The 15,594-nt window shown below is 41.2% G+C and overlaps 1 protein-coding gene across 1 annotated transcript in view; it reads left to right on the forward strand.

The window, feature by feature from the left end:
* The window catches only part of METTL24 (methyltransferase like 24), an 81,655-nt gene that overhangs the window by 58,891 nt on the left and 7,170 nt on the right, over nucleotides 1-15,594 (forward strand). The gene's annotated exons all lie outside the window — the stretch shown is intronic.

Consider the following 15,594-nt stretch of genomic DNA (forward strand, 5'->3'; position numbering starts at 1 on the left):
CAATGCCGGTCCGGGTCCGAGGTGCCCAAGCAAAACCAAACACCCATGGGGCAGACTCCAGGGGCTTGGGAAAAGGCCGTCACACTTTCATGTGGAGGTAAAACCTGACTTATTTTCCAGTCAGTAAAAATATCAGGACAGGAATGTTGCATTTGCCACATTTGAGTTAAAAATATACGGACCATTAAAAACACACACCAATTTCCTAGCGTAGCTTGGCATTCAACAGTTTTGCAATTAAAATGATAACGCAACATTTCTTATAAGAACTTCTCTTTAAAATCAGTGCGATGGGCTCACAGCACACCATTAGGAGGAGTTACGTAAAGCAGCCTCTCTGTTCCAAGTTTTATTTTAAGATTTAATTTATTCCAGATTCTGCAGGGGAAAAAACATCCACGCGACAAGCCTGCTAACAGATGTCAATTTAGTTTTATAGCACATGCCTGCACTTCAGATCGGAAAATGGAGATTATTCTCTCTGCCTGCTGTTTAGTACATGACACAGCTTCCTAACACTGTGCCCGGAGGACAGCTGATTAATAATCTATGGACGGGCAACTTATCACCTGCTTTCATCTTCGGCAGGGTTGAGTGTAAGCTTCATTTCACATCACGCCTTTGAATTCAGAGAGGTGCTGGAAAGAGCAGAGGTGCCAGAAAATGGATTGTTCTCTGTGTCAATATCATTCAGGTCAGAAGACAGATTATACTGCAGTGAAAAGAAATAATAGGAAAAAATAAGAATTATTCAATTAGATATAACTAAATCTATATTAAATTGTTTTATGGTATTGGTCGATAAAGTAATTCTATGTAATAAATATTATTAAATAGTCAAAAATCAACTATTAACAAAAATGCTTTACTTCTTCATATTGACAGGGCCCATTTCTCTAAGTTCACGTGGCACAGTAATTATTGGTTTATATGTTGCACTTCTGTTTACATTCCCATCTGTAGGTCTGGTCCGTCCATCTATCCACCCACCCATCCATTGAATAAATATTTATTAAGCACATTCTCTATGCAAGGACCTGTGCTTAAATAAAAAAGATACAATCTCTTTTTAATTTAAAAAAATTTTTAAATTTTAAATACACAGCATAACGTTTACCTTCTTACCCATTTTCAAGTGTATAGTTAGGTAATGCTACATATATCCACATCGTTGTGCACCTGATCTCTAGAATGTTTCTAGATACCCAAAACTGAAACTCTATCTGCATTAGACACTAATTCCTCTCTCCCCTCAGGCCTTGACCACCACCATGCTAGTTTCTGTTCTAGTGAATTTGACTACAGTAGGCGCCTCATAGAAGTGGGATGATATAGTATTTGCCTTTTGCGATGGCCTTATTTCACTGAGCATAAGAGCCTCAACGTTCATCCATGTTGTAGCATGTGGTAGGATTGCCTTCCTTTTTAAGGCTGAATAATACCCCCTCGTATGCCACATTTTGTTCATCCATTCGCCTGTCAATGAACAATTAGGTGGCTTCCACCTCCTGCCTATTGTGAGTAACGATGCTATGAGAATGGGTGCAAATAGCTTTCCAAACTCTGCTTTTAGTTCTTTTGGATCCAGATCCAGAAACTGCCATGTAATTTTTTTGAGAAACTGCCATACAATTTTTCACAGTGACTCCACCAGTTTACATTCCCATAGACAAGTCTCTTAAGATTTAACATGTTGCTCAAAAGACAGAAATGTGATCCTGTAATGAGTGCTATGAAGAAGAAGTACCATGTGCTATGGGAGTGTTTAATAGAGAAATTCAACCTAATATGCCATTTGTTTTTGTAGTATCCCTGATGCCTCACTATGGTGAGGACTCTGTAAGTGTTTGGTGGGTGGGTGAGCGGGCCATTTAGACCCTTGGTGAATAGACCCCTTTCCTTGGCTTCCTTCCTGCTTTTCAGCTGCTCCCCATTCTCCAAGGATGGCTCGGGAGAGCAGCAAGAGTCTTTGTGAGTAGATTGCTAGCTTTTGCTTGGTTGCCTCTATTGATCTCTGGTGAGATGATGGAAAAAATTTTCCTAGAAATGTCCTTTTCCTAATTCTGCATATCATCTAATATTCAGAGATGCTCAGATATTTCCACCAGATATGTCCCAGTCTTTTCTTTGGGGGGAAAAAAAAGAAAGCTGCCTGCAGATGTAAGATGAAAGTGTAGTGATGGTAGGGAGTGGTGGGTATTCAGGGAGAAAATGTTCTTTCTATTCTTAGAATACTGCCTCTATTCCCTAAAGAATTTTTTTTTCTATAAAGACAGAAAAAGGGCCTCTTTCTCTTTTGGCTCAAATCAGTAACATTTTTGCTCAATTCTATGCTATTTATAGATATTTTAAATTGAAATTTCATTCTTGAGATTTTAAAGGAAATTTCAGATATTTAAAATGCATAAGCATTATATTTGGAGACTTAAAGTTCTTGTTCCTGGTTTTAGAAAAGGAATCTGCTTACCTGATACCCAAACCAGTGAAATACATAGCTGTTATTCTGTCCAGTGTTTTATTTTGCTAACAGTTGAGGCAAAGAAAGAGGCTGGCCACAAACATATTTGGCACAGCTCTTTCCTTAGAAATCTTTATTGGTTCTGTTCTTTGCCACGACATTATTATTCTGATGAGCTGGAGAGATCCAGTTATCTGTCTGAAGTGAGTCCTGAGGGTTTCTCCCAGTTGCTCTGATCATGTTATTGGCACGGGAAAACAATGATGATGACATTTCAGAATGCTGTTGTTGAGGTAGGTGGCAAAATTGGGCTATGCTGCCCAGAGGAAGGGTCACTGGCTCCCAGCCAAAAAGACCCTGATACAAGTTTTATCTTCTGTTGGTTGTGTGACTAGCACAGGTGAAGGAAGCCCTTTGAGCCACATTTTATTTTTCTGTAAAATGGGGATGGTAATACCTCCCATGCAAGACTGTTGGGACTGAAGACAAAAAGGCCTGTAAGGAACCTAGCACAGGGCCTGGCCAGGTGCTCCCCATTTGAAAACTGCTTATTAAACAGTTATTGTTGGGTTGGGTTGATTTGAATTGTCTTAGGCCAATATTCAGATACTCACAGTGGAGTACACAGTATGGAACATTCTGTATATTTTATTGCTCTTCTGCTTTCTTAGTGATAGTGGAAAATTCCCAATAGGTCAACCATTTACCCCAGAAAATGGAGTCGGCATTCTGAATTGGGTTTTGGAAGTGTTGGAACAGCAGCAGAGTGAACCTGATGTTCAGACACCTCTTCCATGTCCTTGGGATCAATCTTTTGTCAGTGACAATCATAAATAATTGATGTGCATTTCAAATAGTTTACTGCTTTATGGCATTGGTAGAAATCATGTAATTCAGTCATCTTTCCTACAGTCCCTGACTGATGTGAAACATGAGGTAAATAAATACAGGGGCAGTGGAATGAGGTAGCTTCACTCTGTTGGTAAGCATCTTTCTAAAACGACAGTGGTAAAACCTGTCTGGGTGGCTGAGCACCTTGAGATCAGAGCCCTCCTTATAAACCACTATACTATTTGTGGTACATTATGAAATACCAGCATCAGTAATTTAATGAGTTGATTTAGGGATAATTTTACCAGGAGAAAGCACGACTACTTATATGTATCTATATATATAAAAGCCTAAGTGACAGTTATGGCAGAACAACCGGAATGACCGGTCGCTATGACATGCACTGAGCAGGTAGGCAGGCGAGCCGTTAGGGGCGAGCAGGCAGGCAGGCAGGTGAGCAGATAGGGGCGAGTGGTCCTGGATTGTGAGAGGGATGTCCAACTGCAGGGATTGGGCCTAAACTGGCAGTCAGACAGACCCCAAGGGGTCCCAGATGCGAGAGGGTGCAGACTGGCTGAGGGACCCCTCCACCCCCGTGCACAAACTTTGTGCACTGGGCCTCTAGTGTAATATAAAGTCACAGCAATGATCAGTTGTAACCAAGTGACAGAAATAAGCAGGATTAACTACTTCAGGTTTCCCTATTAATATTTGGTTGCCACCTTTCATTTATTTTTCTTCTATTGGCCCTTGGTGGCAGACAATTAGCAGATAGTATGATGGCCTAAGACATACTGATGAGTTTTGTCATGTGGGAAATTACCTGGATGCAATGTAGCCTCCAAATTTACACTACCAGGCAAGCTATTCCCAAATTAAGATGTTTGAATTACATGGTTTGTTGAATCCATTTAAGACACACAGTGAGAAGTAAGGGGAAAGAGATGGAGTAGGTTTATATTCTTAAGATTGGGTACAAATGAGGTAGGAGGATCACAAAGCCTGAGTCCTTGTCAGTCTCCACCCTCCTCTCCCCCAGCCTCCTCCTTCACCTTCCCCCCCCTTCTCCTCCCCTTCCTCCTTCCTCTTCTCCATTTCCCCCTCCCCTTCCTCCTCTCTCATCAGCCTTTTCTGCTTATGGTGTGTTTAAGAGGAACAGAGTTAAGGTTTGGAGCAAGGAGTCTCAATTGGAGAGACACAGGGACAAGTATGTCTGGCCACAATTGTAAGCTCACCAGTTAGTCGATGAGCAGCTCTGAATTTTATCTGGCAGAGTATCTGTGGGGCCAGAGTGGGTGTAACCAATGGGTGGCCAATTTAAGACCGCATAAATATTGCGTGACTTGCATACCTCATGCATACTTAATGTTTAGTGACAATTTTGTGTTTAGTCAGCATTTCCATTTCTATGTTCAGCACATGTATGTACTACTTACTTTATTTATGCCCAATGTCTCATAAGTTACTTATACATACTTAACACATCTTACAAGTTTCACCTATCCCATTTGATTTCTCATTTTCTATAGCAGAATTAAATACTCTGAAATAAAAAAAAGAAATGCACATTACTAATCTAAACCCTAAAATTGATAGGATTGTGTTGATTAATGTTGTTTTCACCATTAACCTTCCTCAACACTTCAGTGTTCAAACACTTCTATCCAGTGTTCCACAGGCCCTTGTTGATAAGGAAAGTGCGATATTTGACAATCCTGTGAAGTCATTCTGCATTTCACTCTCTTGGTGCAGTAATTAGCTGTAGAAGATAGATTTGGGTGTGGACTTATCTTAGGACTTTCCTGGAAATTATTTTTATTTAAAAAAAAATAAGGCTACTTATATTAATTTGTCCATTATCATTCAACTCCCTTAAAATTGATCTTCAGAAAAAACATTGGGGCATATTTTTAAGCTCCACAGTGCCCAAAATAATGCTTTCTGACAAGTAGGAATATTTCTCCTGTGATTAAATTCTGGTTAATTGCGATTTTGCTATTCAGCTGATAGCTATCATTTCATAGATGGTTCTACTAGAGGATAAGTGTTTGTGTTACAGAGTCTCTGATCTCAGGCACAGGATAGCCAGGATCTTAAAACTTCATAGAAAATTGAACTCACTAAATCACATTTTACCTCCTCTTTAGCCATTGGTCTCAGTTTCTTTCCCTGATCTAGGTTTTAACACAAGTTGTTTCAAAGAGGAAAGTGAAGAGATAAAGTTTAGTCTCATCTAGCTTTCTTGTGAAAAGTGATAATGTGCAGAGAAACCAAAAGCATTAGCAAGGAACATAAACAGAAGGAATATTCTACCCACTGGAGAGTGAGCTCTCAGAAAGCCCTTTATTCATTTAACAACACAAGGGAATCAGAAATGAAAGACTCAGCACATTCAGTGACATAATTACTTGGGCCTGATAGAATTACTGGAAGTAGGAAGGATAGGGATTTGGCCAGCAGTGTTGCTATCATATACAACAAACATGTGCTAATATCATTGACTAGAGGCCTGGTGCACGAAATTTGTGCATGGGGGGGGGGGGCTGTCCCTCAGCCCAGCCTGCACCCTGTCCAATCTGGGACCCCTCTCACAATCCAGGACAGCTGGCTCCCAACTGCTCGCCTGCCTGCCTGTCTGATTGCCCCTAACTGCTTCTGTCTGCCAGCCTGATCACCCCCTAAGCACTCCCCTGCCAGCCTGATCGACACCTAAGCACTCCCCTGCCAGTCTGATCGACTGCTCCCCTGCCGGCCCGATTGCCCCCAACTGCCCTCCCCTGCTGGCCGGGTCACCCCTAACTGCCCTCCCTTGCCAGCCTAGTTGCCCCTAACTGCCCTACCCTGCTGGCAGGTCTCCCCCAACTGCCCTCCCCTGCAGGACTGACCGCCCCTAATTGTCCCCCTCTGCAGGCCTAGTCGCCCCCAACTGCCCACCCCTGCTGGCCCGGGGAGGGCAGGCCTGATCGATGCCTAACTGCTCCCCTGCCAGCCTGATTGCCCCTAACTGCCCTCCCCTGCTGGCCTGGTCACCCCTAAATGCCCTCCCTTGCCAGCCTAGTTGCCCCTAGCTGCCCTCCCCTGCCGACCAGGTCTCCCCCAACTGCCCTTCTCTGCAGGCCTGGTCACCAGCCTGGTTGCCAGCCTAGTTGTCCCTAACTGCCCTCCACTGCAGGCTTGGTCCCCCCCAACTGCCCTCCCCTGCTGGGCATCTTGTGGCAGCCATGTTTGACCACATGGGGTGTCCATCTTGTGTGTTGGAGTGATGGCCCTTTCAGTAAGCCTCCCCATGACAGTTACCCAAACTTTTCACCCTCATGGGTGGGCCTATAATAAGCAAGAGTTGAAGAAAATTTATTATGTATGAAAACGCAAAATCACTCTTGGCTTCTTACATCTGTTATCCAGGATATTTGATATGCTTCTATTCATGCTTAGGGGAAAATCAGAATAATTTTGCATGGATTAGTTCAGACTAGAATATTCACATTTATATTTTTTTGGCATACTAACATGAGTGTGTTTAATCAAGACAAATTCACTTATTTATAAGAAGATTCCATGTTCAGTAATCAAAATGAAGAATAAGATATTATGGATAAGAACATCTCCTGTTCAAGTAGAAGAATGTTAATGTATTGGGAAAAGAAGAGATATTAAAAGAGCTTTAGCTTTCTATAATGTTTTCCTGACAAAGATCCCAAAACTATAACTTAAACTGCATTTTTTGAGGGGCTTTTCAACTTACAGTGAATTTTGGAGTGGCTTTTTCATTTGGAAAATTTAGCTATCATAGATATAATATAGAATGGCAATTTCCAATAAATTATTGGATAGTAAAGGATAAATGAATCCTGTTCCCTAGGCAACCACATAAGGATATAACATCCCTCAAGCTCCCAAAATGAAATTTAAAGTTGCTACTATTTTTTATTTTGGCTTACTCTGAAAATGGTTTTTATCTGTTGAAATTATTTTTTCTAATGAAGTGTGATCCCTTTCCAACTCTTCTCTCTGTAACATTAGTCTTGCATGTCACAGCCTCTCCATCCTTTGATCTCAGCATGCGTGGCTGTAAGAGGAGTGGCTGGCCTGGAAATAAGATCAAATTGGGGATAGAAATGAATATCACTAGAAGCGAGAGCAGAGCAGAAGCATTTTGAGCCTTTCAGTAGGCTTTCATAATTTCAGGAAAAAAAGTGCTCTGGGGTTTTCTGACTCACTCAATCTTTTGTAATTTTTTTACAAAATATAGGACACAGCTTCTTTAAAGGAAAAGCATTTTAAGTGGAAAAAATGTTGGGATGGCTGCATTTCTGATTTTTTTCATTTGGCTTTTTGTGTGAGTGCCATCTATTTAGGCACTGTACCTTCCGTGTGTGGTTCCCCCAATATTGACACATCTGTTCTTTCAAACCTTTTCTCCTTGCTCTCCTACCGAATTCTATTTTTTTTTTTTTAATGATTTCTTCTCACGAGGCCAAAAGTGTATACTCTGAGAGATTGTGATCTTCTGAGTACTGACCTTCTAAGGAAGACGCAATGGGAAATCCCTGCAGACTTGTCAGGTGTGAGCAACATTTTAGGAAATAGGGGGTGCCTGGTTGCTGACACCATCTCTTCCATCTTGGGGCTGGTGGTCTCCACTGACCCAGAAAACCCAAGGGCATTTGGGAAGGCCTTCCACTAAAAATATCTCTTCAGTATAGTCTGCTGGTGAGAGTCATTTGAGTTAATTAGCTAATCTTTTAAACAGATATTTCTCCATGAAAGATTCTTCTTGCCTGAGCATCACCTATGTAAGTTATGTAATCTTATTTATTTCTCGGGAAGGTATTGCCTAACACTTGGCTGGGGGAATGGAAGTTGGCTGAGGTGGAAAAGAAGACCATTTCTGTGTATGGCTTGGTATATAAAGAGCTTTGGCCAGCCAGAGGGCATCTGAGAGTGAATGCTGTGGGTGTGAAGTCACAGGAAGTGGAAGAGGAAGGCAGAAGGAAGGTGGGAAGGAGAAACATTTGGGTGTGGTTTGCCTTCTCTGTGACTGGAATGAAGTTGTGGAGGTGCCTACCCACAGAGTGTCATGGCGTGCTTTCCTTCTACAGGTCAGCCATAGGTTGTTAATGCTTGTTATATGTACTCATTACTCTCAACTATTTCATATTCCATGCTATAGATGAGAAAGAGAGACAGGATTTCATTGTTTGTTATTTACTTTTGCTGGATGCAATTGAACACTCTTTGGGTATTCAGTAAACCCTTTGAGAGCCTCCTGTAAATCAAGAACTCAGCCAACGACAAAGAAGCAATGATGTGGGTCCTTGCCCTTAAGGACATCATGGTCTATAGAGGAGACAGACATTTGCACAAAAATTCTATAGTAATGTAGAAAGTGCAACCATAAGAGACACAGAAGAGAAGTAGCTCTTTTTTTTCTTGGGTGGTCAAGGAGGTAGCACAGAAGAGATGCTATTTCATCTGGCTCTTAAAAGTTGAATAGGAGTTTATCAGAGCTAGAAGGGAGGGGAAATAGTAAATGCAAGGGCGTAGAGGTGAGAAAGAGAATCATGAATTCCAAATCAGGTAAAAAATTTGGCTGGCACAAAGGTGATTTGTGGAGAGTGCAAGGAAGTGAGGCACAAAGGGAGGGTAGGCCCAGGTTGTGAGGGAGCTCTGTAACAGAGTCTGGATTTCAGGGGTTCTGAAAGAAGGGGCTTAATGAACTAGGTTTTAAATTAGGTAGATAATTCTGGAAACATTGCGGAAGGTGGGCTATTCAAGGCTAAGATCTCTCGAGAGTTGACATAGTTCATTAGAAACATTGGTCGAGCAAGCATTAATGAGATTGATTAAGAGCCAATGTTTGGTGAAGGTGACATTAGTCAACCTCAGAATTTTAGCAATCGCTGTCATAGCTGTAAAGCTCTACCAAGATTTAAAATGTGGGTAGGAATAAGGAGCTTCTACTTTTGTTTCATACACTTCTTTCTGAGTTGCACTTTTACAACCAACTTTTTAATAAAACACATTTATTTTTGAAAAAAGTCCCATCCCAGTGTAATAAAATTAAAGCTGCGTTACAACACATTGTAAAGCTCTATTTAATAATTCATTTTAAAACGAAATATTTATTACTAAGACCTCTTAAAGTTCCTCTGGGGCTTGCTATAAACAAATTTGTACTGGCTTTTTGTCTATGAAGAAAACAGAAATACGTCACATTCCCCACGAACAATGAAAGCTGTCTTTGCACTGTCAGCAACTTATTATTTTCCTCCAGGGATCTAGTTAATCCAAATTGCAGATGACTCAAAATAAGTATTTAGTTATGAACTGTCCCTTTTGAATGTGGGTTTGGAAATGACCCCATCGATAGCTGAGAATTGACTTAAAAAATAGACCATATACATGTTTTACATGGACTATGGACTCTCTTTTGTTGGTCCTTCCCTGCACACTGTTTTTTCAAGTTCAAATGTGTGTCTGGATGACAATTTCCAGTATAGATCAAGACCCTCGCAGCTGAAATCATCTAGTTCACCACATTCATTTTTATGGAAGCAACTAATTGAAAATGCAATGCTCTTAACTAAAACATATGAAGAAGCTGTTTTCAACATGAATTCACTAGTTAAACGTCCGGTTACTAAGGAACTCAACCCAATCTGGCAGCTCATTTCAGAAGAACCAAGATGCTTCTGCTTGTCTTTCCCTCACGAGAAACAAGACGATTAGAATACATTTTCCTCCATTTAGACATTTATGGAAAACGCAGGCATGAGGATCATTAGTAACTGAAGGAACATAAACTTGCTACAATAATGTTTTGTGAGAGGTGTGGTTTTGTGGGAGAGCAAACGTCATTTACATTATCAGGAAGAAACAGGTAGGCTGTGAAGTAACGATCCTCATTCTATTCAACATAATTCAGAGCTTTCCTTGGTGCCTAAAAAATGCCTTCCTGAAACCACCCACTTCCTGAAATATACAGCATCCATTTAAGGGAAGGCGTTCATGGCGCCAGGTTAACAATAGACTGGCCGCCAAGCTCCATAAGTGGTGTACGTGTGTTAGGGACACTGCATCCTACCCTTTGTTTCTACTGAAAAAACTGCCATCTGGAAAACTCCTCCAGCTCCAATAAAACTGAATCGCCTCCTGGCTAAAGCCTCCAGGCATCAGCAATTCTTTTAAAGAAGCAAGACAGAGAATTCTGGGAATCTTGATTTAAGAATTATAAAAACTGTCACCACAGAAATCAAGCAAGACGAGGCAGTCCCTGGTTGACAACCCATAAAACTTTCATGATTACCTCCTCTCTCTCTGTTCTGGGCCAACACACAGACTTAAAAAAAAAATCCATTATATGTATTGATTGCTCTGGTTCAGTTAGAAGTACAGGGATTTAAATGATTTTCAAAGATTATCACCTGTCAAATCTCCCACATGTCAATCCATATCAAACAAAGTAGCAAAGGTATCTTTTCACTATGTTAGGCAGCCTTCTGACTGTTCTTATTGTGAGACTGAGGACTAAGAAAGGTGTTCGGGCAGTTGGAGAGGGGATATTTCAACCAGAAGTCCTCTACCAGGGGCATAGCAATTGGAGAAGCTGTCTCATCTCCACCCCACCCCCCTTCTCCTTCGCAGCCTCTTCCTTGGCCTGCTCCTTGTCTAATGAATGAGGCTCTTACACACTTTTATCTTGATAAATGTTGAAATGACTCCTCCGCTCTTCCATATGTGCTCTGTCCATTTCTTTCTTTCCATTTTTTGTGTGTGATCTGCAGTCACCCCTGCTTATGCAATTCAGAGGTTGCCAAATGTAAATCAATAGATCGTGTGAAACATGAAAAAATACAAACTTTTTGCTAAATTCATATGAGCATGAAAATGGAATGAGAGGTCATATTTTTCAGAAAGGTCGGCTCTCATCTTGCCATGTAGCTGTATGTAGGTGTAAATTAACCTGGCTGGTGTGGCTCAGTGGTTGAGTGTTGACTCATGAACCAGGAGGTTGCTGTGCACATGCCATGTTGCAGGTTTGATCCCTAGCACCTGGCATGCAGGAGGCAGCCAATCAATGATTCTCTCTCATTGATGTTTCTATCGCTCTCGTCCTCTCTCTAAAAATCAACAAAAACATTAAAAATATTTTTAAAAATTGTATGAAACTTGATAAAACATGAAGTGACAAAGAAAATGTCCCAGCCCTAAATTATGCTTTTTGGTCATAGGAAAGCTATGGAACCGATATAATGACAATATTTATTCAAAGTACTTGGAATAGAGGAGAGGGCGCTAGTTCCAGTGATGAAATATGCTGCAATTGCTCAAATGGGCGTGCCGTGCCTACAGGCAGACCTGTTTGCTGCCTTTCACCTGCAAACATGGCAGGAAGTGGGCACGTGCCAGGAGCTCAACAAAGATTTACTGAGTCCCTGCTCTTTTTTCACCCAGCCCTCACCCTGCTCCCACCTGACAACCATCAGTCTGTTCTCTGTATCTATGAGTCTAACCCAGGGGTGGGCAAACTTTTTGACTCGAGGGCCACAATGAGTTCTTAAACTGGACCGGAGGGCGGGAACAAAAGCATGGATGGAGTGTTTGTGTGAACTAATATAAATTCAAAGTAAACATCATTACATAAAAGGGTACGGTCTTTTTTTTTTTTTAGTTTTATTCATTTCAAACGGCCGTAGTTTGCCCACAGCTGGTAACCACTATAGTGGTTACACCTAAAACTATACAAAACAATATTGAATGTAAACTGTAATTGAAAAATAAAATTTTAAAAAGACTTATTAAATTGATAAATATTCCACATTTGCTTTTCCCGTCTCTCGTTTTTTCAAAAAGAACTGTAAGTCCAGAAACCCTTGACAATGTCATATTTTGTGTTTGGACCCTTTCATATTGTGAGAGTATAAGAACCTGGTGTTAAGAACTTCTGTTTTGAAGTCAGACCCAGTTAGAATCCTGATTCTACCACTCAATAGCTGTGATCTGGGTGGGTTGATTAACTTCTCTGAAGCTCGGGTTTCTATGGAAACTGCTTGGATTTGGTTTAGGCTTCACATCTCACAAACTGTGTGTGACCTACATAGGCCTCAGTTTCTCTATCTGTAAGAGGTGGACGATAAACACTTATTTCCTGTGTTCACTGGGGATTGCTTTGGACATTACATGTAAAGTGCTTAGCATTGCTTGTCTGAGCATATAGCAAGTGCTTGATTATTAGTTTTTCTTTTCTTTCTTTCTTTCTTTCTTTCTTTCTTTCTTTCTTTCTTTCTTTCTTTCTTTCTTTCTTTCTTTCTTTCTTTCTTTCTTTCTTTCTTTCTTTCTTTCTTCCTTCCTTCCTTCCTTCCTTCCTTCCTTCCTTCCTTCCTTCCTTCCTTCCTTCCTTCCTTCCTTCCTTTCTTTCTTTCTTTCTTTCTTTCTTTCTTTCTTTCTTTCTTTCTTTCTTTCTTTCTTTCTCTTTTTTCTACCAGTTGATAAAAGATTTTAAAAAAGATAAATATTGTGTTCTGAGGGATGGCACATCTAAATCAAATGTTAGGGCCTTTTTAGCAATATACAGTGAGAGCCAATAAATGCTTACTTCGACAAGACATTGTCTTAACATATTCCCTAAGGTGAGCTTTTTACATATAACCTACATCTGAATATCTAGCACATTCCTTTGAGTATTATATGGGTGATATCTTTACATGGTGGTCAGTACTAATCTTTTTGTGTGTAATGTTTCTTTCTCTTCTCATTTTAATCGCTACATAAATTTAACAGAAGGTTCAAAACTGGTACTGCTTGTATTTTTTCTTGCAGGATTTTTAAAAAACTTTTTATTTTCTGGCTTTTAGCCATACATCTGTTTATAGTTAGCTTTCATTTAATCCTCTCTTTTCTCTTAGGTTGGGACTTGTGCATATGTCTTAATTATAACCAGAAATTATTTTTAACTAATTCTGTATTTTATAATGATGTCTCATTTTTCTTTTTTTAAAAAAATACATTTTTATTGATTCCAGAGAGGAAGGGAGAGGGAGAGAGAGATAAAAAACATTAATGATGTGAGAGTATCATTGATTGGCTGCTTCCTGCATGGCCCCTACTGGGGATCCACCCTGTACCCAGGCATACGCCCTTGACCGGAATTGAACCCAGGACCCTTCAGTCCACAGGCTGACACTCTATCCACTGAGCCAAACCAGCTAGGACTGGTGTATTCTTTTTCTTAAAGAGGGTCCTCAAATTAAATAAGCTTCAAGCTCCAGAGAGCCAGGATCTGCCCTAATGACATTATAATTCTTTTTCAGGGGAAAGACTTGACACATTCAACTTAAATTTTTCTAAAGTGAATGTTATTATGGGAGTATTATGAGACTAAAGATATCTTTATTTTCTCATTCCACTTGAGTTCTGACTGAATTTTGCTTTACTTCAAGAAAATGCATCTGTGCTTTCAAAAAAAATTTATAGCCATAAAATTCATTGAATGGTCAAAATAATGTCAGTATCTGGCTTCGAAGTGTATGCTAGCCTTTAGTATGCAATAGATAAAGAGGGCCGACTTCATTAAATGATGCCTCAAACCCACTTTTTTCAGGCGAAAGGAACTACGTGACCTGGTAGCCCCGTTTGGGGAAGGCATGCACATTTCTGGACTGAGAGAGGAAGGGGGCGTGCAGGGTGGTGACATGAGAATCCTGGCATGGTTCTGGAACAAAGAAGGAGGAGGCAGTCAGGAAATGCCCAGAGAATCCAGAGGAAGGGTAGTGATCCCAGGACTAGGAAGTTGCTGAGCATTTCAGGGATTGCTGAATAAGAACAGAAAACTTTGAAGTGGGGACTTTAACCTCCAACAGGCGTGGGTTACTGGTCTATTGCACTGCCACTAACCACTTCTTCGCAGAAGGCTTCAACTCTGAATAACAGCTTCAACAGGGACACCACTCTGTATAGGTAACTAGGAACACTGGAGTATGTGGAATGCATTTAAAATAGGGCTGAGTTACCAGCAGCATCACCATCAACTGGCCTTTTGGTAGAAAAGCAAACAGTCAGGCCCGGATCAGACCTGCTGGATCAGAAGCTGTGTATTCACAAGCCCTCCCGGTGGTTCTAGGCACCGACCCTGGCAGCACCGCCCGCAGAACTTTGTGTGAAGATGGACATGTCCTGTGGCCGCACTGTCCAGTGTGGTAGCCACAGCACAGGTGACTGTCGAGCCCCTGAAATGTGGTGGAGGAAGTGAAATTTTAATTGTATTTTATTTTCATTAATTAACATTTAGATGGCCACACGTGGTGAGTGGCTGTTGTACAGGACAGCACAGCTCCGCTACGGAGCATTCCTAAACATTCCTATGCATTTACATCGAAACGAGTCCCTGCATCATACGCAACAGGGCAAAACCAAAAAAAACTGCATGCCATATAGAGAATTGCATATTGATGCCATTTATTCCTTATTCCAGTGTTGGAATCATTAACTAGACCATGTTTGGGATGGGAGCCTTGCAGATCAACGTCAGTTAAATATCCAAGAAGAGAAAAACAATTTGTATGTATTTCCATGTCTTGTCAGAATATGGTAAATACTCCTTCTTACATTATTGTTTCTGCTTTAGATCCTGAGGGTAAGGATTTCTTAATAACCCCAATACCTGAGTTTCTTAAAGAAAATGAAATTCAGCCTGTGCTTGAAGGAGATTGTGGGGCTCTGTGTGTGGGTAGAGGGGAGAGGTGGTGACCAGCAGGAACTTCTGTTGGTGTTCCACCCAGAGAAAGCAGCATGAAGAACAGATCAAGGTGGGACATTGCATGGCACTTCGAGGAATAGCAAGGAACTGCGTTTGGCTAGAGTGTAGGGTTCATAAAGTGTTGTTAATCAAGACCCCAACACCATGTATGCAGAGAAGGCCGATGGAATCCATAGCTGCCCTCGTTCCTAACTTCCAACCTTTGATTCCTCCTCCTCCCTTCCAGTCAGTGGGGTCTGAAGTAAGATGATCTCGGTGTGGAAGTGAGGGGCAGAGAAGAGGGGCCTGGTGTCAGAAGTTACAGAAGCAGAGCAGACAGGTCTTGTTATCTGATAGGATATTACACGGACTGCCTGCCAGGAACTCTCATGGAAACTTGATACCAAAGAGGAGTTAGGTCCTGCCCTGGAAGAACTTACAGCCCAAGTAAAGGGGGGGGGGGGGCGGGAGGGAAGGGGAACCAGGCATGTCGACAAAGGAGTGGAGCCATGCTATGTAGTTCCCCAGAAGTCCATCCAGGGTCCAGAAGCAGAGGCCGTCAAGGTGA

Source organism: Myotis daubentonii, chromosome 6, assembly GCF_963259705.1.
Source record: "Myotis daubentonii chromosome 6, mMyoDau2.1, whole genome shotgun sequence".
NCBI classification, from domain to species: domain Eukaryota; kingdom Metazoa; phylum Chordata; class Mammalia; order Chiroptera; family Vespertilionidae; genus Myotis; species Myotis daubentonii.